Raw genomic sequence first — 25,692 nt, 5'->3', positions numbered from 1 at the left:
GTTATAATATTATAAGTTTGATTTAAAATGTAAACTTGTTGATGAGAACTCGTACTTAGCTACGAAACAAACATTGAATCAACAAAGGCACAACAGTAGTATACCCTGAACTGGGTAAATTAAGAATACAGCGAAGTTAAACACTCAGAGATACTGCGACGATAAAATATATATGTATATGTATGAGGATGGTGAGATGAAATGATTTGGCAATGTATGTCTCAGTTTTTAAGATATCGTTCTGAAATGTCGCACACATCCTTTTCTCAGTAATCTGCTAATTTATTTGAACCGACAATATCGGCCACTACAGGAAATACTCGTAGTTGTCACACAAACTGAATTATCCAAATCAAGTTAAAGATATCTTTGCTCGTTTATTTAAAATAATGCGGCTGAAAAGAACTAACGAAACGCCTCATTAGTGTTATCGGAATTTTTAACAGGTAACTGAATGATCGGCATCACAGTCTTCAGAATCCGCTTCTGAAAAATAGGCTTTCTTCTGAAAAAACGAGGGAGTTCTGACGATTCGAAGAGATTTTGAACAATTTAGAGTTTTATATATGTATGTACAATAGAGCTTTATTTCCACTATCGTTGTTAAGAACATATTAGAGGACAGTTCTGTAAAATTATATACTCTAACGTTCTTAAATAAAGATAATACATACAAAAATAAAGATTCCGAATAATATATATGTTGTATGGGAGACATATGTTTTTATGGTTGCCGATTCGGATGGCTTTAACACATAAATAGCATAATATCGAGATTCACCTTCGCATTAAACTTCATTCGGATATTTCAAAAAATTTAGAAACAAATTTTATAATCCCTAAAAACCTTTAAATTGCTGTCTCGAAACCGGTTTTAGACCCATAGTTGAAATCCCCTAGTAGCAATTCACGAACGAATGTTCTTCTTCTTCTTTATTTGCCAATTCGTATTCGAATATTGGTGATCATATAACATTTAATAATATGTACAATATTAATAAGCTTAATAGTAATATAAAAATGTAATATTTACATGTTAAATATATCTATTGTATATTAAAAAAAAAAAATCACAGATTTTTAATTATTTTATAATTTTTATTAACATCTATAAGGTTGCCAACGTTCTGGATTCCTGTCCATTGTCGAATGTTTCGAAGCCACGAAAGTTGTTTACGGCCAATACCCCGTTTTCCTTTAATCTTTCCTTGGATAATTATTTGTAGAAGCTTAGAGTGCCTCATAATATGTCCTAGGTAGGCTGCTTTTGTTTGTTCATATCTGTGGTTTTTAGAGTCTACGTTTCCATGGCATAGAGAAGCGCTGACCAAGCATAGAATTTTAAAACAATGTTTAATGTTGAGGTCATGGCTACATAATTTGTTTTTGTATTTTAGAAAAGTTGTTCGCGCAAATTTGGTTCGATGTTTTATTTTTTTTGAACAATCCCAACTTTCATTGATCTGACAACCAAGGTACTTGAAATTTTTGACTCTTTCGATTGGATTATTATTAATCATGAGGTGTGTTATTGTATAAGTTTTTCCTACTAATAATCATGTACTTCGTCTTGTTTATGTTAATGCGTTATCCATATTCGTCACTACGTAAGTTAACTAGGTTTACAAGCCATCGGCTATTAGTGTAGTGTCATCTGCATAGCGTATATTATTTATGAAAATACCATTCACTTTCACACCTTGATCAATACTGGTTACCGATTCTTGAAATATTATTACCGAATGAATGTTAAATAACAAGGATGACAGAATGTGTCGAAAGCTTTCTCATAATCAATAAAACATAAAAATACATCTTTTTGGACATCTTTACAGTTTTGAACGAAAACTTGTATACAGAACAATGCCTCGCGTGTTCCAAGACATTCTCTGTAGCGAGATTGCGTCTTGCCCATTGACTCTTCACATTTCTTGTATATTCTGGCGTGAATGGCTTTTAGAAATATCTTGAGAGCATGTGACATTAGACTAATTAGTCTGTACTCACTACAATGTTTCGCATTATTTTTCTTAGGTAGTGGTATGAATGTTGATTTTAACCACTCTTTTGGATATTGGCCATTGTCATAAACTTGGTTAAAAAGCTTTACTAAGACAGTCATATTTTTTCATTTATTGACTTTAAAATTTGAGCTGGAATCCCATCCGGACCTGTTGCTTTGTAATTTTTCATTGATTGTATAGCGAATGTTAAAAGTGTATAAGATATAGATGGGTTGCTGTATTTAAACGTGGTCTTGAAGACGATCCACGTGTGGGACGTCCAAAAAGCGCATCAACACCAGAAATTATAGCCAACATACAGAATATGGTTTGGGTAGATCGTCGATTGACTGAGAGAGATTTAGTAAAGGCTTTACACATCTCATTAGGCAGTGTGAGCTATGTTTTAAGTGAAATTTTGGGTTTGGAAAGCTGTGTGTACAATGCGTGCCGCATTCGCTAACAACGGCACAGAAACACATTCGAATGCGACTTTATCAGCAACACTTGAAGCGTTTTAAAAAGGATAAAGTGGACTTTGTGCGCCGATTCATCACAATGGATGAGACTTGGGTATATCATCATGACTGGGTTCAAACTATGCAATAGTGTGGTGTCTTTAGTGCAAAATTAAATACCAGAATCGCCTAACATTTACCAGATCACTGCAACGGCATTCAAACGAGGATCAAGGTAACTAAATAAACATTCTTGGTATGGCAAAAAGTGTACTCTTGATCATAAATATATTTACTGGTATTTAGGATAGCCCAGCGGCTTCGAAATCAAAAATATTTCTTAGAGTTTCGTTAAAGATAGTGGAAGAATGTCTTGATCTCTTAGCGAACCTAACATTTTATAGCATCCTATTGCATTTGATACCCGCAATGGGTTTCAGGACATAGTGATATTCCAGAGAACTGTGTAGATGAACTAGTCAGAGCAGACACCTCCCTACAATTAGTATCCGAAAAAGAATTTAGATGGCTGTGATCACGTGTAGATGTTTAATCAACAAACATAGTTTAAATATAGCTGAGACCCGATGAGTACGAGTATCTATATTGGGAGCAGAAGATGGTTGAGAGAGGACATTATAGAGTCCCGGTGATACCGATGATAGAGAGTTGCATTCACGGACAATTGTTTCATCTGATGCTAGGTCTTTATTTTATGTACTTACGGTTTTGTGAATTAAGCTAATTAACTAAGTTGTAGCCCTCAACTTATTTCCCATAAACATGTTTAATTTTTTGTCTTGACATGAGAAAATTTGCATACATAAAAAACTGTAAGTCTGAACTGGGGTTAAAATTCAATGTTTTAAGTAAAAAAACATGTGGTAATTAGCCCACAAAAATGCGCATTAATAAAATAATATCGATTATCCTGTTTAAACTGTTATATCGTTGCAGACCAATTTAAATACATTGCGACCTGCGACCTTTGTATTTGTAAGTGCAAACTAGGGTGGGTCATTTATTTTTAATTTAGTAGCTTTTAGATTTCTTCTTTTGAATTGTCTAGTTATATATACTTTTGTGTATATTAATTGCATTACAGGATTCGTTAATAGTAATTCCTCTGAAAATAAATTCGGTTTAAGATAAAAAAATAAAGACATCGATGCATACTAGTAATTTAATGTTCAACGACTTAGTTTTTAGATGCCCCAGTTATCGTAAAAAAATTCATGATATTCTTCTACGAAATTTATTTTAAAGTGTAAAGAGTTTAGGCCTAGTAGCCTACACCAAACTAGCTATTCAGAGAACAATTGAATTGTCATCTGTACGATATCAAGGTATTTTAACCCATTAAAACAGCAACAAAAAGTTTGAAACATTAGACGTTCGACAGATATTACAAATCTGCTAAGGACAACCAAAGTACAACAGTAGTTATAGCAGTAAGAACAGAGGGTACCACCCAAAGTTCCCAATACATCCCAGAATGTTGGATGGAGATCGACGTCAAAATGTCGAGTCTTGCTCTATCTTACGTACTCGATAATCTAGCGACAAACACCTTGGGCTTCTTGGCGGGTAGCGTTTCTAAACATATCACGCCTCAGAAAGATTCAAGTCAAACTGAAAGAAACCTTGTGCTCGCATTTCGATACCCCTTTAGCTAAGTGAAAAAAGTCTTTCGGTGTATAAAACAGCATGACAATCATATTTCCGGGTAGCTAATTTTATAAGGTGAATATAGTTAAATCTGCAGTACACGAAAAGTGCTGCAGATAGTCTAGGGTGACATCGACATCAGCATCATGCAGGTGCCTCGGGCGATAGATGACACCGTTAAAATACTGAGGAGTAGCAATTACGAGGTATGACAATTAAGTAATGAGACTGATTCCAAGAAAACCGTATATTTTAAAATTATTCTACAACTCTGCCATCTCCTTCAAAGTAGTTTCCTTGGGCAGATATACAGCGATTCCAGCGCGTTTTCCATGATTCGTAACATTTCTGGAAAGCTTCGATCCCAGTCCGCGAGTATCCTCGTCACGGCCGCCTGGATGTCCGTAATCGACTCAAAATGGGTTCCTTTGACCACCGATTTTGTTTTAGGAAAAAAAAAAAGCCACGCTATCAAAAAAAGCAATAATCATCGTTTTCACCTTCGACTTGCTCATGTGAGCTTTTTTCGGGCGGGGGGCGCACGGAGACAACCATTGCGAGGTATGGCGTTTGGTTTCCGGGACACTATCACCATACACTCTTACAATTTTAGCGTACGTTTCCGAAGCTGTTTCGCCAAATCTGGCGCAATGTCGATGTTCATTTCACTATCTATGACGATTGAATAGAGATCCTATTGCCCGACTATTTTGATGTCCGACTAATAATTACCTGCCTGAAGAACAACAAACGGCCGAAGTAGTTAAATACGACGGCGAAGAACTGACAAAGTGTATGCATCAGCTTCTTTGTAAGATATGGTCGGACGACAGCATGCCCGATGACTGAAACTTAAGTTTTCTTTGCCCAATCCACAAAAAAAGATAACCCAAAATCTGCGCCAATTACCGTGGAATAAGCCTCTTTAATATCGCATATAAGGTCTTAAAGAGCGTAGTGTATGAAAGGTTGAAGTTCACCGTCATATTATTGGACCTTATCAATGCGGCTTTAGACTTGAAAAATCTACTATAGCCCAGATTTTCGCCATTCGATACATCTCGGAAAAGACCTGCGAAAGAAAGATCGACACACACCACCTCTTCGTCGATTTAAAGTCGACATTAACAGCATGGAATAATACGCCTGACGTTAAGCAACACTAAAAGTTTGTCAGGATCGGAAAGGACCTCTCTGAGCCATTGGAAACCCAGCGACTTTTCAGACAAGGAGACTCCCTAGCGCGTGACTTCTTTAATCTGTTGCTATAGCAGATAATACGAGCTGTAGCACTTAATAAAGAAGATACAATCTTCTCTAAGATGATATTTAAATCATTGGCCTCAAATACCCACCACTTTTGACAGTTGCTACTTACTTTCGAAAATCATTTGCAGGGAAAACTTAAGTATAGTCAATTTCCCGATTAGAAAGTACCTTAATGTTTGTTCACGTAGCTGCATACCACAAGTTAAAAACCGAATTGTGTGCTGATGCAACCACAAATACATAAATTTCAATTATCAACTTCAATGTTAATTGCATTCCTGCTATTTTTTTCACATCCGCACACGTGTACAATATTTTGTGTGGATGTAAACATACGTATACTTATGACTTAAAATGCACATATAAACAAAAATAAATGTATTTTCTTTTATTCCACTCACCTGTACTGGTTGTAGCGATGACGACCAGGAAGGCTATCACGAGTAACATGTTAATATCAGTCGTTCTTGCGCTGCCGAGTGGCAGCTGGCGGGGCGTTTTACTCCAACGTTTGGTCGCTGCATCATCAAATGAAGGTTTCCGCCGTTTACTCATTTTCCCAATCGCTTGCTTATCATCCATCGGATCGGAAGACATACATAAATAGGTGAGGCGATAAAAACGCGATGTACCTTTCAATAGCAAATGAACAGCTTTTGGTGGATCCACGGAAGACACTAATAATTTAGTTAAAAGGACGCGTAAAGGCTGCAAATAAAGACGAGAAAAAGCAGAGAGAAGAGTAAATATTTCAGTATGATGTCAAAAAGCTCGCGTTTCATTAAATATGTATAAGGAGTTGTGGATAGCGAACCGCCATTTTAGATGAGCTAAAAAATTATACAATCAAATACGGACACACCTACATAATTACACTCCAAACACACATACACATGTAAATATATCTAAAAGCTTGATTGCGACAAAGCTAAAGGCCATACATTACGAAGAAAGATTCTTCTTGACTAAAGGTACAGGTCTCTCCTCTAATTCACTCAAGCGACCAGTAAACGTCCTTCCTAATGTAAAATGTATTTAATACCAGTTATAATCTCTCATGTCTTTATTAATGCATTAAAAGCAAAATAATGTAAGGGTTGTAAAACCAAAGGTGTTACATGTGTGTTAGGATTACAAAGCACACTTATGTGCTTTAGTCATTATTTCGGTGGTTTGTGGCACTCTTGTGTAAGGTATGTTATCGCAGAACATTTGAAATAAAATTCGTTCATAAGGCCAAAATATGATCATCTTTTGAATTTCCACAAAACAGAACAAGTTTGAATTATCATAAATACTCCAAAAATAATTGAAAGACCTAGATCAAACATTTTGAAACTTATTAATTTTTTATTATAATCAGCACCTGAGAATCCTTTGTACATTTTACACAGCTCCACCTACCGTAATCTTATAGTCAAAGTATTCATAAACAATAAAAAACGTTATCCTCATAAAAATGTTTTTTATACTCTCGCAACAAAGTTGCTAAGGAGAGTATTATAGTTTTGTTCACATAGCGGTTGTCTGTAAGTCCTAAAACTAAAAGAGTCAGATATAGGGTTATATATACCAAAGTGATCAGGGTGATGAGTAGAGTTGAAATCCGGATGTCTGTCTGTCCGTCCGTGCGTCTGTCCGTCCGTCCGTCCGTGCAAGCTGTAACTTGAGTAAAAATTGAGATATCATGATGAAACATGGTACCCGTATTTCTTGGCTCGATAAGAAGGTTAAGTTCGAAGATGGGCAAAATCGGTCCGCTACCACGCCCACAAAATGGCGGAAACCGAAAACTTATAAAGTGTCATAACTGAGCCATAAATAAAGATATTAAAGTGAAATTTGGGACAAAGGATCGCATTAAAGAGGGGCATATTTGGACGTAATTTTTTTGGAAAAGTGGGCGTGGCCCCACTCTCTACTAAGTTTTTTGTACATATCTCGGAAACTACCATAGCCATGTCAACCAAACTCTACACAGTCATTTCTTTCAGGTATTTCCATATACAGTTTGAAAATGGAAGAAATCGGATAATAACCACGCCCACCTCCCATACAAAGGTTTTGTTGAAAATCACTAAAAGTGCGTTAACCGACTAACAAAAAACGTCACAAACACTAAATTTTACGGAACAAATGGCAGAAGGAAGCTGCACCCAGACTTTTTTGAAAAATTGAAAAAGGGCGTCTCAGGAACTACTCACCGATTTCAATGAAATTCGGTATATAATATTTCCTTAACACCCTGATGACATCTACGAAATACGGGTGAAATCGGTTCACAACCACGCCTTCTTCCAATATAACGCTATTTTGAATTCCATCTGATGCCTTCTCTGTATAATATATACATTAGGAACCAATGATGATAGCGCAATAAAACTTTACACAAATGCGGTACTTATTTGAGCTGAGGTATCGCTTGTCGAAAAATTGTCGTGATCGGAATATAACTTTTCAAGGTCTCTGATATCGAACACGAAGAACTCAGTGCCTGACCTAACCTAACCTAATTTTTCACCGAAAATATCGGTAAATCTCTCAGAATTTAATTCTAATTAATTTTCCTTCCTTACTTGTTTGTCTTAATTTTGATCTGTCATAGTGATTTGGTCATATCCATTTTTTCATAGATTGTAGTATTGCCTAAGGCAAATATAATTGAACAATAGTGGCCGTTCCAACAACTTCGGACCTTGGTACGAAAAGAACGTGTGCAAAATTTCAGATCGTTTTCTCAATGTCTAAGAACTGAAGGGATTGCATAGATATATATTTCCAGACTGACATACGGACATGGCTAAATCCATTCAACCCGTCACACTGGTCAATTATATACATTTGGTTTTGCAGAGTCCGATCTTATCATTTGGGTGTTACAAACTTCTTTTTTATTGGCGTAGACACCAATTGCGCGTTATAGCTTAGTTTACAACAGCACGCCAGTCTTCCTATTCGCTATTTGGCGCCAATTGGAGATTCCAAGAGTAGCCTGCTCATTTTCACCCTGGTCTCAAAAACGGAGTGGAGGTTTTCCTGCTCCTCTATTTCCCCCGGCGGAAACTTGTTTTCATACATACGGCTGACATGACCTAGCCAGCGTAGCCGCTCATCGTTTCAACGACTACGGTACTCGCCGTTGTTAATGCGCTAAGGATCATCAATCTTCCCAAAAACCTTTCTCTCGAAAACATGTAACGCCAGCTCATAAAATTATGTCATTGTCCATCCCTGTCAGTATCTATCCCATCCCGCACATGTTGTGATCGATCGTAACGTTTCGAGGTATGCAGTCTGTTTTCTCTCCGCTGAGAGACGACACTCCTCATCGTACCAGCTGTACGTAAGGAGTTTGAGATGCCATCCCACAGTTCCATCATACCGAGTTGTTGACGAGTGTTCTCATTTAGCAGGAGTGCATATCGAGTAGAAAATCGTTCGGCTGCCTGTTGTGATTTCAGCTTCTTGACGTCGGATCTTCCTTGTGTTTGCTAATGTGGGTTTTTTGCTGCACAGAGGCGGGTATCTTGGCTGCAACAAGACAGTGGTCCGATTCGATGTTAGGACCTCAAAACGTTCGCACGTGACATGTCTTCCGTCTATTTTAAAATGATCGATCTGGTTGGTGGGGTTTTGCTCCGGAGAAAACCAGATAGTTTGATTAATTATTCTATACTGGAAACTGGTACTATAGGTAGCCACATTTAGGGCCCCAGTGAAGTCGATCAGCATCAACCAACTTGGGGATGTTTCATCATAGAGGCTGAATTAACCGACCATTGTGACAAAGATGTTTTCTTTAACACTTACCGATCCAAACGCCAAAAACAGCCCTTGGTCGGATGAAATCCGAGTCAATTCCGGTGCGTAGAACAGGCTGTCGTGGGAATTGAAAGGTATTTTCTTCGACCACCCTGGTGCTAAATTCACCAATCACGATTTTGATATCACAGCGGAAGCAGCTTTCATAGGTGCGCTTCAAGCGCTCATAGAATTCATCCTATTACATGGTCCTTCTCTATCGTCGGGGCGTGGGCGCAAGTTTGCGATATGTTAAAGAAATTCGCTTTGTGCAGATTGTGACTAAACGTTCATCTACTAGTATTCGGCGGTGGAGTCCTCGTTTTTTGCCATCTCACTTTAGCTTCCTTCAAATGGATGTGAAAACTTGCGCTGGACCCCATATAACTCACAAAAAAGTTTTTTCCTGGCTTTAACCCGGGCAAGTTGCAATAGTATGAAATATTATAGTTCCACCCGAACTTAGCTATTCCCTACTTGTTTTTTGTACTATTTAGTAATGTTTACAATTCATCATGGAAAGATATTCGCAAGTACTCGAAATTTGGGTTCATCGAATTCGTTCTTGCAAAAAAAGTCGTGACAGAGCATCCACCCGGCATATTACATTTTCCAACGAAGTTTTTTGCACCTCGAAGAAATGTGGAGAGCTTAAAAAATATTCATGAATGATCACCATGATGAGCTGCGTAAATTTAGTTAAGTTCGCCTGTCGGTCTGTCCATTTGTTTGTTTGTTACAAATGACATTGTCCATAAGTTTTTGAAATATTTTTCTGAAATGTTCCTGAATAATCGGTTGTATGGGAGATGTACATATGGATGTTAAAGTTGGCTGATATGGCCGATTCAGACAAATGATCAATAGTATATCAAAATTCACCTTTGTGTTAAATTTCGTATCGATATCTTAAAAGCTCATGAAGAAACTTGTAAAAGCGATGGCTAGAAACCATATCCAAAAGCTTAAGGTTTTAGGTATGCAAATACAAGTATGTGGGAGCGAGTTTTGAGGTAAAAGGGTACAAATAAAATAGACTATGAAATTAATGTGCCAAATAAACCATAAAAGGCGTACTCTATAACCCTATTGACCGCATGCGAGTACATGCACATATCGTTATTGCAATTCACTCACACTTTTAGGCACACGCATTCACACAACTACACTGAACTCAGTTCTTCTCAGTGATTACCTGCCAAAGAAGCTCATTGTGTTGAAAAACAAAAATATCAACAAAGCTCAGCAAACGGAACACAGGGACGCAACAACATAAAAAACATATTCCTTACAACAAAAACACATAAAAGGCATCCTACTATTTGGAACTTGCCCGCCACACTTTAAAATCGCCTAACTGCCACGCTTGGCACAAAGCCTGGATATATCGCTGCAACGATGGGGGGCAGAATAAAGGTGTGCTTTCTTCTCAGTTTTAAACGCTGTTTTGCATGTAAACGATAACTGAACTGAAAGCATACAAAGGCATTTTTCACCAAATTTACATAAAATGTACACATATTCATGCATATGAGCGTTGTGTCCGCACACAGTCATGCATATGGGTACGCATAAACATATACTTCTGTACACATAAAATTGATTGCAAAGCCACGTGCAAAATTTGATTCCCCTCTTCACCTTAAGCGCAACTGATCTTTTTATTTTTTGTGTATTTTGCTTTGCGAGGACAAACAAAGGACATTCTAAATTGTATCCGTAGCTTGATTAACAATGTGCATATCTTTGCACATACTTGCGTCCTCAATTTTAATTTTCAGCAGCTGCAAAATACCCTGCAAATCTCCTTTGAGCGCATTTGCATATATCACCTGTGGTATATTTCAAGCCGTATGGTGTCAAAAATTCAATTACCAATAAGACAATCACTGTTGTGCGAATTTCGGCTAAAAAAATATTTCAGTAATATCGCCATGATACCACGTGACATTTTTTATTCACATATGTAAGAGACTTAACAGATAGAAAAAACGTAATTCTCCTGTGTATACGGAGAATGAATAAAGCAACTGAAAATCTCCATATGTCTTTGAATATAAGTTCAATTGATGATATACCTGTAGGATCATCAACTCTTACTGAAATATTTTAAGCATCTTCCTCTACCGTAGCAAGGGTCATTGACAGAAATACATTTCAAAGCAAAAAAAAAAAAGACCCCGATCTTCATATTAGTATTTCTTCTGGTGGTTTTACAGGTTCAGGTATATGTTTTTCATTCAAAATTTGTACTTGATTGCCTCAGTCGGTAACATTCGTTTTATAGGTATTGAAAGTATCTCGAAAAGTGCAAATGATTTTTTAAAGATTATTTAGCGAAACAAAAATATGCATTTGCATGTGTATGAAGTGGCTTTCCGCGGCAACTTACACTTACCGCCGCGTATCACAAAGCTTGACACACCCATTGAAATCTGCTATTTTTTTACAAAAGAACTAGTTCTATTGACTGTGTAAGAAACAAATCGAGCAGCTTTTTCTGAAAATCGATCACCGTTATCCGAACTTGGAGTGCTATTGGGGTAAAAATGCTTTCAATTCAATTCAAGAAACCATGACTGTAAAAGAGTTTTTGACGGTAAAAAGATATTTGTCTTTTAGAAGTGTAAGCGAGAGGATTGAAACTGGTGAACCGGGATTTGATGTATTGTTTCGAATCCGAAAATTGTAAGATGAACTCGACAAACGGTTCGATTCTGTTCCAAAGCCTTCTCGCCTTCACGTCGATGAGCAAATGTGCAGCACAAAATTAGAACATTAGCTTCAGCAACATACGCCAAATAAGCCACAGTAGTGGGAAATAAAATTGTGTGACTCCACTGGATTTTCTTATTGCTTCGAAGTCTATAACGGCGCTGACGATAACATCATTTCACTAGGCCAGCCGGATCTTAGAAGTACTGCAAATTTCGTTCTACGACTATCACAAACAATATCTGATTTTGCTCATCGAATTCTCTACTTCGAAAATTTCTATACATCGTTACCTGAGTTGGTATATTTATGAGCAAGAGGCATCTACAGCTTGGGCACGATACGAGCGAACCGAATACCAAAATGCAAGCTTCCGCTGGATACGGATGTAAAGAACGAAGAAAGAGGCTACTCACTGAGTACGTGGGTGCTGCATATAGTGTCGATATTAACACGGTTTTATGGAAAGACAACAAGACAGTCCGATTGGTATCAACTTACGGTGGTTTCAGAGCGTACGCGCACCGACTGGATGCGGTAGAGAGCGTTCCTAGCTGAGCACCTGGAGAGCCAGGCCAAACATTTTCGCGCGGCGTGATTCTGTGAGTGGTGCAAGCCGGTTAGATCAGAGGTACGCGATTAAATTCTATGTGAAAGTAACCCCCAATTTCTGAATACCATAATCACAGATGACGAGTCATGGATTTTTGAGTGTGATCCCGAAACGAAAAGGGCAGAATGGGCAAACTCAATGTGAAAACGATGCTCATTGTGTTTTTTGACGAAGGGTTAATCGGGTCCGACAAGACATCGCCGATCGGAAGTTGCACCACCGCCATTGTCTTGGCTCACACCGCCTTTATTGTGAACAGCTACCTAACCAAGCAGGAATCCCAACAATTCCGCAGCCGTTCTATAGCCCAGATGTGGCCCTCGGACTTTTTTTTGGTTTCCTTGTCTGAAAAAACTGTGAAAGGCAAGTGACAGAGGGGAGCAGCATGCACCTCGGCTTTCAAGGCTATTCTGGAGAATGGTCCCCATGACGGCTTCAATGCTTAGAAATCGCGCTGGCAGCGCTGCATCGACGCAGAAGGACCCTAGTTTGAAAATTTTTAGAGAATTGTAACTATTGATTCAATACATTTGTTTAAATCGACTCAATAGGACTTTCCGGACAAACCCTGTAGATAAGTTCAAAACCACTGACATTAAGAAAGAGAATATTCCTCAATTGCTGCAAAAAGGGGTCGAAAATTGAAGCTGTCGACTGGAAATTTTTCGATAATAATTTTTAGAACATTATGAAAACCCCTTATCGTTATATTAAAGCATGTGTACAAAAGCGTTCTGCCAAAAGTGAACGCAAAAAAAGTGATCGGCGATGGAATTCAAACCTAAAGTGCCCTGGAGACGATCAAATAATTGCGTCAAACAGTGCATATGTGTTAGTGATGTTCAATCGTGTGTTGCCCGCAAACGTTCAAATTAACACGTCAAACATCAGTTTATTTTTGATCTTGTAGCGAATGGTCGTCATGTCATCGTCGGATGATGATTATCTTTTATTGGCATGTGCTGCAATTCTTATGAAAAAAAAAATGAAAAATTTTATTATTTTAATTTATTTGATTTTTTTTGATTTTATTTTATTTTAGTTTATTTATTTTATTTTATTTTATTTTATTTTATTTATTTTATTTGATTTGATTTTATTTTATTTATTTTATTTTATTTGATTTTACTTTAATTATTTTATTATTTTAATTTATTTGATTTGATTTTATTTATTTTAAAATTTTACGCTTATTTCACTTAACTTTTTTCTTCTTCACTTCACTCTTTTTCGCTTCACTTCACTTTTCCGCAAGTATGTATGTCCTCTTCGCTTGAAGTCTTCACTGCAAATGAGTCATGCTTGTCAAACATGAGTGGAGACGATCAAATTATCGTCCGTCAAATAGAAATATCAAAAATTTTTGATTTTCATCAAACAGAGCCGACAACAAGTCGGTGTAGCGTACGTGTAGCCAACGAGAGCCGACGACACCAACACAATTAAAGTGTTTGACGCAATTATTTGATCGTCTCCAGGGCACTTAATAGTGTGATTGCTTTATATTTAGCTGGAAAATCACAGCAAGCAATTGTTCGTGAGCTCAAACACCTTAATGTGAATAAAGTTTTAGTTTAACGCAACATCACTCGTTACAATGATACTGGTAGCATTGCAAAACGGCATGGAGGTGGTCATCAAAAGACTGAAACGTCACGTGAGATGGTTCGGAAGGTGAAAAAGCGACTTGAGCAAAATCCACGACGAAGTACTAATCAAATGGCTAAAGACTGAAAATATCCGACCGCAGCATCCGACGCATAATGAAAAATGAACTCAAGGTCAAGCCTTACAAGTTCCAAAAGGCGCATGATCTCACACCGAAGCAGCAACAAGTAAGACTTGAGAGATCGAAGCAGTTGCTTCGCTTGGCCGAAAGCGGTCAAATTCCGAACATTGTGTTTTCTGACAACAACATTTTTCCAATTGAGCAATTCGTAAACTCTCAAAACGATAATGTTTACTTGACCGACCGTTCATATGAAAATCTAAGTCATCGTATGGCCACCAGGAGGCAGCACCCGCCACAAATAATGGTTTGAGACACTGTCACCGTAGATGGCCGTTCTCTAATTGTTTTTATCGAGCCTGGCGTCAAAGTATTTAAATGCGACGTATTATCGGGAAAGTATTCTGGAGGCTGCTTTGAAGCCGTGGGCAAACAAACATTTCGGTCGCAAACCATGGACGTTTCAAAAAGACTTAGCACCGTCTCACAAAGCGCGAGTGCACCAAGAATGGCTGAAAAACAACGTTCTGAACTTCATTACGACCATACAATGGCTCTCGAATTAATCAGTGGGCCATTTTGGAGAACAAGGCCCGAAGAAAAAATACACCAGTCTCGAGATGCTGAAGAAAGCCATTTTCCGTGAGTGGGCCTGAATTTACTATGATTATTTTCACAAATTTTGTACTTTAAAATAAATAAGAATAATTTTCTAAACCGAATTTATGGTTTTTTTGAATTGGTACTACATTTCGAGTGCCGGACCCTGTAGTGGCACTTGATAGAAGGGACGGTAGAAACATGTTCTTAATAATCACTGATCATATTCTGATGGTTAGACCGATCGAGAAAATTGCAGGAGATGTCAAAAGCAGGGTACGGCTACGTTACGTATTGCAAAGAACCAAAACTAGTGTTTGCTTGGCTCATTAGCTTACCAGACTTACCTAACTACAGATATATTGTATATTAATATTTCACATTATAGTAGTATTGTCAGTTATATTTTTAACAAAATTTTTTCATACCGAAGTGGAGAAAAATAAAGTGTGAAAGAAATAAAATCAATAAATTCAATAATTTTAATATTGACAATAATTAAAATAAACAACTCGTTTGTTTACGAAGGTGCTTTTCACGGAGATCGACTAGAAGTTGAAGTGCGGTGAGATGATTGAGTGGATAGGCTGTTGCACCTGCTAAAAGTTTCTCAGTAGATGTAAGGCAGCCTATTACCATTTCTTCTTATTGGACTTTGACCCGCAAAAAGGAATTTGGAAAAGTCACTACCATAGTATAAGCTTTATTGTTATCCAATACAAGAACCAAATTGTATTTGGGTTCTTTAAGTTAAGCTTTTTTAGCTGCACTAGGCTAGCCTAAAAGTATACACCTAAATTGGTAAACGTTTCATCTGGTAGTTGCCACATATATATTTATTTATTTATTTATTTTTACTAACTATTGGCTAACTAACTCACCATTACCTACGAGTAATCCCTTATATTTACAACAAACATATAATATATACATAGCTGGATTATGATTCGTACCCCGCCCCCTGGAGGGGGTCAGGAAATAACAACAAGCCAACCGAAAAAATTGGTTTCCGAAATAGATGAATTGAGACAAAAATTGAAAGATTTAGAACAATTATGCGAACAATTAAAAAGAGAAAATCAAAAGCTTAAAGAACAAAATAATCGTCCACTTGTGCCTAATTATAGTCAATCTCAATACGAAACTGATGAAGAAGAATTAGCTATGGAAACAGACTGGATTTTGAAGAAAAATAAAAGGCCTAGTAAAAAGCGTAAGGCCGAAGCTTCACCAGAAGTGATCTTAAAAGAAAATACTTTTTCATCGAGTGAAAACCCCACAGTTAAAAATGAAAAACCGAAATATTAACCGCGGCCTCCACCTATTATGATTTCGAATATCTCTAATTATAAAGAACTAAATAACATAATTAAATATAATACAAAGGGTTCATTTGTATTTAAACTATTAAATAACGATATTCATAAGATAAGCGTTACATCAAGTGATGACTACAGATCAGTGACAAAAATGTTGTCTGCGTCGGGAGCTTCATGGTATTCCTTTGAAGACAAACAAACGCGTCCAATAAAGGTCATGATTAAAAATCTCCACCATTCGTGCAGCATTAGTGATATTATCGCTGATTTAAAAGAACAAGGTTTAAATGTTATGAACGTCGTAAATAAACTCAAGTGGAAAACACGAGAACCTTTAAACATGTTTTTAGCCACTTTTGATTCTAATGAAGACATCAAGAAAATTTATGAAATCAAACACATTCTTCACACCGTTGTTCTCATCGAGCCTGTTAGGAATTCTAAACTTATTCCACAATGTAAAAATTGCCAGGCATTTGGACACACCAAGAACTTCTGTGGCAAAATGTCAAAGTGTGTTAAATGCGGTGGTAAGCACAAAACCATCGAGTGCCAAAAAACCAACTCAGAAAAACCAAAATGCTGTAACTGTGGCGAAAGCCATCCAGCAAACTACAGAGGATGTATTGTTGCCAAGGAGCTTCACTTTGAATTCGTAACAAAGCCTTGAAGAAAAAAAAAAAATTCCACAAATTTGCCCAGTACATCAAAAAATCTACCCATTGGTAATAAAAGTACTGTCAACAAGCAGAATCGTGTACAGACGAGTAAGCTCACTTTTTCTGAAGTATTGAAAAACAACTCAAACGTGGTGAACGAAAAACAAAACACAAAGATTACCGAAGACCTACTAACTCAAATCCTTGAAAAGTTAAATAAACAAGAAAAATTCAATAACGATCTGTGCAGCCGTTTGGATAACCTCGAAAAAAATAAAAATAAAACAAAATCTAAGGTATGAATGGTGCTCTCCGAGTTATGACATGGAATGCAAATGGACTATTAAAGCACCAAGAAGAACTTCTACTTATTTTACAAAAAGAGAAAATAGATGTATGTCTAATATCCGAAACTCATTTTACGAGACACAGCCATATAACTTTCCAAAATTACGATGTCTATCATACAATCCACCCTAGTAATTGTGCGAGGGGAGGCACTGCTGTTATTGTTAAAAACAGCATTAAACATTATAAGGATAGAAAAATCAGTACGCACAATATTCAAACCACAAGTATTACATTAAAAGCAATGAACCAACCCTTGTCAATTACTGCAATATATTGCCCGCCGAGATACAAAATCCTCGTTGAAGAATATAAAGAACTTCTCAATATGCACAAAGACAAATTTATTATGGGAGGCGACTTTTAACGCTAAGCATGTTTTACTGGGGATCGCGCCTAACGACAGCTAAAGGGCGAGACTTATTCCAGGCAGCTCAGGAAACCGGGTGTGAGTTTGTATCGACCGGAACTCAAACTTATTGGCCAACGGACACCAACAAAATACCAGATGTTATAGACTTCTTTATAACCAGGAAAATATCTCGAAATTTCATAGAAATAGAAGGTGGGTTAGATCTAAGCTCTGATCACTCCCCATTATATTTAACAGTAAGTGAAACACTAATTCAAAGAGATACTAGTCTGAAGTTATACAACAAAAATACGGACTGGACTTCGTTCAAACAAATACTTCAGACTAAAATAAAGTGTCCAAAAATCACAACAATTAAACAACTAGAGATAGAAGTTAACACATTTACGAAAGAAATTCAACAAGCAGCTTGGGATAATACTCCGGAGATAAAGCGGAAAATTATAGGTTCAAATTACCCTAAAGAAATAAAAATCCTTCTAATTAAGAAAAGAAAGTTACGACGGAAATGGCAACAAACCCGCTCACCTCTCGACAAAACCAACCTTAATAAGGCAACAGCAGAATTAAAACGAGAAATTGCTCATATTAAGAATGAATCAATTAATAAATATTTATCTCAACTATCCGCTGACAAAAAAGATGATTACTCACTCTGGAAAAGTACAAAGTATCTGAAACGTCCAATAAGTCACGTTGCACCCCTAAAAGTTGCTTCAAATACATGGGCTAGAAGTGATTGTGATAAAGCTAATGCATTTGCAAAACACCTAGCTGAAACTTTTCGTCCAAACGAGGATAGTGAAATCGCGTTCCTCAGTAGTATTCAACAGGATCATGCAACAATCCCAGCAATCACCATTTGTGAACTTAAAAGTGAAATTAAAAAGCTTAAAGTTAAGAAAGCAGCTGGCTTCGATTTAATTACAGCTGAAGTGTTAAAGCAGTTACCATACAAATGTTTACGGAAGCTCACCTATCTTTACAATACAGCAATCCGTCTGACACATTTTCCAAGCCTTTGGAAAGTCGCCGAAGTTGTTATGGTTCCTAAGCCAGGAAAGGATCCTCACGTAGTCTCGTCATATAGACCAATTTCACTACTTCCACAAATCTCAAAACTTTTTGAAAAATTAATTTATCTAAGATTAAAATCTATAATCGACGAAAAGCAGTTAATCCCATCGCATCAGTTCGGTTTTAGAAATAAGCATTCAACAATAGAACAAATTCACAAATCCCTGGAGGAAGGAAGCGTATGCTCAGCTGTATTCCTTGACGTTGCACAAGCGTTTGACAAGGTATGGCATGAAGGCCTTATGCAAAAACTAAAATCATGCCTTCCGGTTGAGTATTGTGCTCTTTTAGAATCATATATCACCACGAGATTTTTCCGTGTAAAACAAGGAAATGAATTCTCAAAACTTAAAGAAATTGAAGCAGGAGTTCCTCAGGGAAGTATCTTAGGTCCACTTTTATATATTCTGTATACAAGAGACTTACCGTTAGCACCAAATAGTATGACTGCCACTTTTGCTGATGACACCGCAATACTATGCGTCGATAAAACAGCAGAAAAAGCTGCGCTAAACCTGCAACATGCGATCAACTCTGTAGTAAGTTGGACTAAAAAATGGAGAATAAAACTAAACGGTGGCAAATCGGTTCATGTAAATTTTGCAAACAAAAGAATCACTTATCAACCTATAAGTATTCTAGATGTCTGCATACCATACGCAAATACAGCTAAATATCTTGGCATCACGCTTGATGCTAGATTACGTTGGAAAGAGCATATTAAAATAAAAAGGATTGAACTTAACCTGAAATTATCGAAAATGAAATGGCTAATTGGGCGAAGGTCAAACCTGTCCATATACAACAAATTACTTCTTTATAAACAAATAATCAAGCCGGTATGGTCATATGGTGCGCAACTGTGGGGGTGTGCCAATGATGGCAGTATTAATATTATAGTTACAACGTTTTCAAAACAAGGTGCTAAGAGGCATTGTAAATGCTCCCTGGCATTGCAGAAATGCGGATATTCATCGAGACCTAAGGATGAATACAGTCGCCGAAGAAATAAGGAGTCAGGCAGATGCCCACTACAAAAGGCTTAATGTACATGTGAACGAGGAGGCGAGAAATCTTCTTTTAGACACATGCCGCTCTAGTCGATTATGTCGCAAAAAACCACATAGCTTAGTTGGAAGCTAAAATATAAAGGAATTAATTAATTATTTGCCATCTATGTATGAATATTACTATTAATTTCTATGTAATTCGTTTTTAAGTTATTCAAATCAAACTGCTCGTTAGTTTTGAAACTAGTTGTAGTGATATCAAACATTGTTAAAGTTTTAAAAATGTTTTTAATAAAAAAAAAAAAAAAAAAAAAAATACCGAAATTCATTGCAATGACGTGACGCATAGATTATAAATCTTACTCAAACGAACAAATATTTACATTCAAACATTTCCAAGACAATACACATATGTATAGCATACGATATAAATTTTATATCCTTTCACATATTTAATTGCAGCATTGAAACCTTATCTACTTACATATTTACGAAACCATTTATTTGGTGTTGTTGCATACAGTCAAATTAATGTATGTACACTTTCATATATATAATTAAATATACACTGATGTTGTATTAAGTATTTTTTATACTCTAATATAAATAGTTATATTTTTCACTCCGGCTCCTTTGTCATTTTACAACTATGTGTCTATTAAGATGCACTCCTTTCCAATATCCTTAACACTTGTTGTTTTGTTGAAACAAATGTATTGACACATGTAATTGCACGTTTTTACACTGAAATTGACTCGCCGCCGGAATATTGTTGCTTTAAGTAATAATATCACTCCGGAGAAAACACTTTCTTACGTGAAGCATCGCTTTTATTTCGCACATTTCTCGTTTTTGCCTTCAAATCACGTGCCACACATTATTCGCAGATTATTACCGTTAATCGAAGATCTGATTTAAGTAATCACATGGTAAAATGGCTTTATTTAATTGAGATTTATGTGTGGAATTTTGGAATTTAATACATTTATTCAATTATTATATGCGCTGTTTCCAGGGTTAGAATTCTAGAAAATTTTTATACACATTTAGGATATTTTGATTCCATGCATATTTGGTAAAATCCACTGTTTGTTACGTTCATTATACGGGCTCAGATTAATAAATTAATGTTTTTTTTCAGTATATTATATATCTTTACAATTTTATTTAATTATGTAATTTAATAAAGTGACATAATACAAAACTGGCCCTATTCGCTAAACACAGAATATGATGATCTCCATTGATATAGTTTATTTGATCTTTTACTTACATACATGTATCAGTCACTGAAAGAGATTATGGTGAGAGTCCCGTACTTCATGTATTGATAACGTCTTTTCCAGTCTCCAAAACTGATGTTAAAGCAAGCTTCCGGAATCACGTAGCGATTCACGCTTAATGCCTTCAATTGACTGAAAGCGGTTTTCTCAAAATGGTCGTTTGAGTTTGTTGAATAGCTAGAAATCAAACGGACTAAATCGGACGAATGCGGTGGTTACGGCATGATATTGGTTGAAGATTTGGGAAAGCATTGTTTGACAGAAGTTAACGCAACAATCTTTCGCAAAAATCTAGTGGTTTTGGAACCAATCGTGCTTTCTCTTTTCTTAGGCTCAAATGATCTTTCAAAAACGTTTCCACTGATTCTTCCTTCTTCTTTAACTTTTCTTAGGCTCAAATGATCTTTCAAAAACGTTTTCACTCATTCTTTCGTTATTCCAACGATCTCTAAATAGCACCAATTCCTTTATTTTATTGACGTGTTCTCGACCCTCTGATTTTCACCGAAAGCCTTTTCTAACATTCTGAACCTTTTACTAGAGATTTCATTCCGCACACAACATTTAATAAAAATTTTTTGTTGAATAATTTCACAATAATTTTACTAATCGTAAAAATAGCAGAATGTACTTTATGCATTTCAGAAAATCAAGCGTATTCCAAGCACTAATGATTATTTTGATGTGATGTTTGGCACAACTATCACTAATAGTGAAGCCAACATTGAAAAAAATAGTTAGTAATGGGTTTTCGTGCGAAATTTATATTACAAAGTCTCTTTCTTTTTCGCTCACATTTGTATATTACTCCTCCCAGTGGGTATATTGGTACTAAAAATTGGTACATAATTTTATCAAGTAATGCTCAATGAGTTCTAACCACAGTTTCAATTCGCAGAAAAAAAATATTGTTAGAATTTCTGCATCAACATTTGCGCTAATTTTTAAATGAATAAACAACTCACACTAAAAAGTTTTGTTCACTAAACATGATTTTCAAAGGTTGACTAAGCTCGCTCAGGATTTCATTGATCCCAAGCGCTTTTTGAACTACATGCCAATTTTACGATACGAGTATAAATGTAAAATGAAATACTGCTGACTCTAATTTTACTAATAGGGATTTTAGCAGTTCTTTTCCCATATAGTACAAATATATGCATTTTATATTTCGAGATACGGAACTGTAGTTTTGCATCCTGGCAATAAACACTTTATCGTAAAATCGGACATTTTTGATGTTAGGCAGAAGGTTTTGAGATAAGAGTAGCTGTTTGTGTTACTCATAGTAATTGAGAATATTCATCTCAGAATATTTTCGCGAGATTATTTTTTACAACTTTCGATGTGGATTAAAATAGTAACAGAGCATCGTTGAACTTAATTACATTTTTGGCAATGAAAGTCTATCGAATAACAGTGTTTATCGATGGTATGATAAATTCAACTGGGGTCGTAGATCATTTCAGAACGAATTTCGTGAAGGTCGTCTAAAATCCGTTGTTTTTTAGGGAACGTGTTTCACTCTAATCAGTGTTTTTGGAGTCGGTTGACAAGCCTTTGACATTTTGGTCGAAATAGCGAAATTTTCAATTTATTGTTTTATTTGTGCATATACCACATTTTTTCCGAGGGTTCACAGGAAACGCAATGGTCGCAATGGTCGAGTTTAAAAAATTTTTTTCCAAAAATTTCGTAATTTCTTTGCTAATAGTGTATGTTCGAACAAATGAACAGACACACATTAAGATTTTTAACAAAGCTTGATGTAAATATTTTATTTGTATTTTATTTAGTTTTGTTGTATTTTTTAATATAATGTATTTTAATTATTTAATTTTATTTTTTTGAAGTTATACTTCTTATACGACGCCGGAAAAGGTTGCGATAGATTCTGGTTGCGCAACCTTCCATATAAAAATAACGCAAAGTTGCGCAACCTCGCTCCATCCATATGAATGTAACGCAACCTTGTCTGCATAACCAAATCATACTTAAGTCAACGAAACCTAAGTGTCAATGGTGGTGTTGGTGGTAAGCGCCTAGACTGTGACAATGTGAACATTGGTTCGAATCTCAAGAGAATTTACTTTTAATTTTTTTTTTTTAATTTTTTGCTTTTTAACATCGTATACTATACTAATAAATATTTTTCTTACTAATAGAAATTAAATTTATCACAGCAATATTATGTATATGTAACGGGTGATTTTTTTGAGGTTAGGATTTTCATGCATTAGTATTTGACAGATCACGTGGGATTTCAGACATGGTGTCAAAGAGAAAGATGCTCAGTATGCTTTGACATTTCATCATGAATAGACTTACTAACGAGCAACGCTTGCAAATCATTGAATTTTATTACCAAAATCAGTGTTCGGTTCGAATTCGGTTTATCGACAAATTTTGTTCAGCGATGAGGCTCATTTCTGGTTGAATGGCTACGTAAATAAGCAAAATTGCCGCATTTGGGGTGAAGAGCAACCAGAAGCCGTTCAAGAACTGCCCATGCATCCCGAAAAATGCACTGTGGTTTGTACGCTGGTGGAATCATTGGACCGTATTTTTTCAAAGATGCTGTTGGACGCAACGTTACGGTGAATGGCGATCGCTATCGTTCGATGCTAACAAACTTTTTGTTGCCAAAAATGGAAGAACTGAACTTGGTTGACATGTGGTTTCAACAAGATGGCGCTACATGCCACACAGCTCGCGATTCTATGGCCATTTTGAGGGAAAACTTCGGACAACAATTCATCTCAAGAAATGGACCCGTAAGTTGGCCACCAAGATCATGCGATTTAACGCCTTTAGACTATTTTTTGTGGGGCTACGTCAAGTCTAAAGTCTACAGAAATAAGCCAGCAACTATTCCAGCTTTGGAAGACAACATTTCCGAAGAAATTCGGGCTATTCCGGCCGAAATGCTCGAAAAAGTTGCCCAAAATTGGACTTTCCGAATGGACCACCTAAGACGCAGCCGCGGTCAACATTTAAATGAAATTATCTTCAAAAAGTAAATGTCATGAACCAATCTAACGTTTCAAATAAAGAACCGATGAGATTTTGCAAATTTTATGCGTTTTTTTTTAAAAAAAAGTTATCAAGCTCTTAAAAAATCACCATTTATATACATATTATGTATATGTATATTGCTGTGATAAATTTATTGCGAAAGCAAATGTTCTACAAATGTATATGTATATTCTATACTTAAACAAAATTTTTAGAACCGTCGTATGTTTCTTGCATGCATAACCAAATCATACTTAAGTCAAGGCAACCTAAGTGTCAATGGTGGTGTTAGTGGTAAGCGCCTAGACTGTCACGATGTGAACACTGGTTCGAATCTCAACAGAATTCATTTTTAAATTTTTGCTTTTTAACATCGTATACTATACTAATAAATATTTTTTTTTCTTACTAATAGAAAATAAATTTATTACAGGAATATTATGTATATGTATATACATATTTATTTGTATAGTATACGATGTTAAAAGGCATACATCTTCTATCCTATCTTGTGTATCTGCACATGCTCATATGAGTGTATGTATATGCATGTGCGCGTTCAGAAATTGAAATCATATTTTCATCACTTATCAATATACTTATTACATGTGCGCGCATTGACTTGCATATTCATACATTCATATATACTTATATGTACATATATTTGCATACATTGCCGAAAAAATAATGCACAAGCATACAAACACATAATAAATTTATAAAATGTGAATTTAAGTTTTCTAGTTTTATTTTATACTAAATGATATGCATTTCTGAATATCACTAAGAAGTATAACTTCCTCCGCGCGTAGGGACTCCACGCACCTTTTTTTTTTTATTTATTTCATTTTATTCATTTATCTACTTCGCCGTATTTGAATTTACTTTTAACTGAATTAATTCGATTTTAAATTTATTTGTTATAATTCAATTTTCTAATATTTTAATTATTATTGTTTTTTATTTTAGTTAAATTACATATTTAGGGTTTTCACAAGTCTCATAAAGTTATAAGTTATAACAATTCGAAAACACAGCATTGAGAATTGTAAATGTGTAAACTCATTTTTGTATGAAATCCAACAACAATTTTTTTAAACAAGTGTAAAAATTTATAATTTTACGATGCTTTACGACGGGTTGTACCCCAATTATGTAACACACTATACCACCAGCTTCCAGTTTTAAACATATTAAAACATATGCCGATTCGATTTAATTGCTCCACATTTGTATTGTGTGTCAACAATTAATAACAAGAATTTCGCATTTCTCCCATGACATGTTAATTGACAAATTTTCACATTTCCCATTTTGTTTAATTTATTGTATGTATACGAGTACACAACCACAATTTTTATATCGGTTTAAAACAATCACTCAAGCGTTAAGTATTCGCAATTAAACTGCAAAACAAATACCAATTGAATAACAACAAAAGCTTAAGCAGACATACATACTTATGTGCATATGTCAGTGCTCACAGCATAACAATAATTAATAATATATTTGCACGCTCAGCAGGACTCAAAGGCACTGCTGCTTTCTTTTTCAACCAGCCACGTGACGTCGCTCGAACGCCCTGCGGCTACCGGCAGATAATAATAATATTATATGTACACAAGTGAGAGCACACACGTTTTTAGTTTCTCTATTTATGTATATATATGTGTTAGCTTGTTTGCCATATTTGTTTTTATCATTAATTATGCGTAACATGTGACTTCGCAGTCACGACCGACTGACCGAGTT

General features: G+C 35.9%; 2 protein-coding genes across 2 annotated transcripts in view; one reads left to right on the top strand and one right to left on the bottom strand.

Annotated features, from left to right (window-relative positions):
• The window catches only part of LOC125775873 (Down syndrome cell adhesion molecule-like protein Dscam2), a 45,201-nt gene extending 39,114 nt beyond the window's left edge, over window positions 1-6,087 (bottom strand). The window contains exon 1 of the mRNA XM_049446906.1: window positions 5,800-6,087. The gene's annotated coding sequence lies outside the window, so the exon portion shown is untranslated. The remainder of the gene's footprint in view (window positions 1-5,799) is intronic.
• LOC105224473 (Down syndrome cell adhesion molecule-like protein Dscam2) overlaps window positions 1-25,692 on the top strand; it is a 640,260-nt gene that overhangs the window by 75,660 nt on the left and 538,908 nt on the right. The window lies entirely within an intron of this gene.

This window comes from Bactrocera dorsalis, chromosome 1, assembly GCF_023373825.1.
Source record: "Bactrocera dorsalis isolate Fly_Bdor chromosome 1, ASM2337382v1, whole genome shotgun sequence".
Classification (NCBI taxonomy): domain Eukaryota; kingdom Metazoa; phylum Arthropoda; class Insecta; order Diptera; family Tephritidae; genus Bactrocera; species Bactrocera dorsalis.
The sequence above is the reverse complement of the archived record's forward strand: the minus strand, read 5'-3'. Positions and strand labels throughout refer to the sequence as shown.